This window comes from Pteropus vampyrus, unplaced genomic scaffold (assembly GCF_000151845.1).
Source record: "Pteropus vampyrus isolate Shadow unplaced genomic scaffold, Pvam_2.0 Scaffold408, whole genome shotgun sequence".
Lineage (NCBI taxonomy): Eukaryota > Metazoa > Chordata > Mammalia > Chiroptera > Pteropodidae > Pteropus > Pteropus vampyrus.
This window is the reverse complement of record NW_011889189.1, coordinates 663,750-665,771: the sequence shown is the minus strand read 5'-3', so window position 1 is coordinate 665,771 and position 2,022 is coordinate 663,750. Positions and strand designations below refer to the sequence as shown.

The window sequence follows — 2,022 nt, the reverse complement described above, 5'->3', positions numbered from 1 at the left end:
AGTAAAGCAGCACAATACAAAAGTAATATTCAAAAATTGGTCTCATTTTTATACACCGATAATGAACAATTAGAAAGAGAAATTAAGAAAACAATTCCATTTACAATTGCATCAAAAACAATAAAATACCTAAGAATAAATTTAACCAAGGAGGTAAAAGACTTGTGCTCAGAAAATTATGTCGTTGAAGAAAAAAATTGAAGAATGTACAAAAAATGAAAGCACATACTATGCTCATGATAAAAAGAATTAACATCGTTAAAATATCCATACTATCCGAAGCAATCTATAGATTCACTGCGATCCCTATCAAAATACAAATGGCATTTTTTACAGAGCTAGAACAAAAATTTCAAAAATTTATATGGAATCATAAAAGACCTCGAAAGGCGATGGCAACCTTGAGAAAGAAAAATAAAGTTGGAGGTATCACACTACCTGATATCAAAGTACACTACAAGGCTATAATAATCTCTATCAAAATACCATTGGCATTTTTCACAGAACTAGAACAAGTAATCCTAATATTTATCTGAAACACTGAATAGCCACGGGAATCTTGAGAAAGAATAAAGTTGGAAGTATCACATTACCTGATATCAAACTGTACTACAAGGCTATAGTAATCAAACAGCATGGTATTGGCATAAAAACAGACATAGATCAATGAAGCAGAATAAAAAGCCCAGAAATAAATCCATACCTACATGGTCATTTAATCTCTGAAAATGTAGGCATGAATATACGATGGAGTAAAGATAGTCTATTCATAAATGGTGTTGGGAAATGGGACAGGTGCATGTAAAAAAAAAAGAAACTAAATCACCTTTTATACCATATATAAGAATAAATTCAAAATGGATTAAAGACTTATATGTAAGCCCGCAAACCATGAAACTTCTAGAAGAAAACATAAGCAACAAACTCTCTGACATTGCTCTTAGTAATATTTATATAGAGAGATATATATATCTCCTTGGGTAAGGGAAATAAAAGAAAAAATAAACAAATGGGACTACATCAAAATAAACTAACAGTCTACGGCCATGCCACCCTGAACAAGCCTGATCCCATCTGATCTCGGAAGCTAAGCAGGGTCGGGCCTGGTTAGTACTAGCTACACCATCTAGGAAAACCAGGTGTGGCTGTAGGTGTAAAATATAAAAAAATAAAGGATTGTAAGCTGACAAGGTCCTTGCAATCTGTGAGGTCAACCAAGGGTTGCTTCGCCTAAATAAATACATAAACTAACTAACTAACTGACAAAATGGAAACAAACTCATAGATACAAAGAACAAACGGATGGTTGCCAGATGGGAAGGGGTTTGGGGGCTAGGTGAAAAATCTGACAGGATTAAGAAGTACAAATTGATAGTTACAAAATAGTCATGAGGATGTGATATACAGAATAGAGAATATAGTCGATAATATTGTAATAACTACATATGTGCCAGGTGATTACTGGACTAATTGGGGGATCACCTTTAAATTATATAACGACTATGCTGTATACCTGAAACTAATATAAAATAATGTTGAATATTAACTCTAATTGAAAAATAAAAATTAAAAAAAGTAAAAATTAAAAGAAAAACAATGTTTGAAGGAAAATTTAGAGGTAATTAGGTTTAGATGAGGTCATGAGGGTAGAGCTCTCATGATGGAATTATTACCCTTATAAGAAGAGGACGAGACACCAGAGCTTTCTTTCTCTACCATGTGTAGGTACAGAGAGAAAATGTCAGTCTGAAACCAGGAAGAAGGCCCTTATCAGGAGCTAAATCTGCAGTATCTTAATCTTGGACTTCCAAGCCTTAAGAATTGTAAGAAATAAATGTTTATGCCACCCAGTCTATGATAACTTGGTATAGCAGCAGCCTGGGCAGCCTAGGGCAACTTGATGGAGAACCAAATCAGAAATGAAATAAAAGATTATGACCAAAGATGCCAGAGAATTCAAATCTTGATGACAGTGTTCCTTTTCCTAAGTAACTCAAGACACCTAATCCAAACCAGTTGGCA

General features: G+C 33.8%; 1 pseudogene; it reads left to right on the top strand.

The window, feature by feature from the left end:
- The first annotated feature begins 1,036 nt into the window (after nt 1-1,036).
- On the top strand, nt 1,037-1,154 carry LOC111731914 (annotated as a pseudogene).
- The last annotated feature ends 868 nt before the right edge of the window (nt 1,155-2,022 follow it).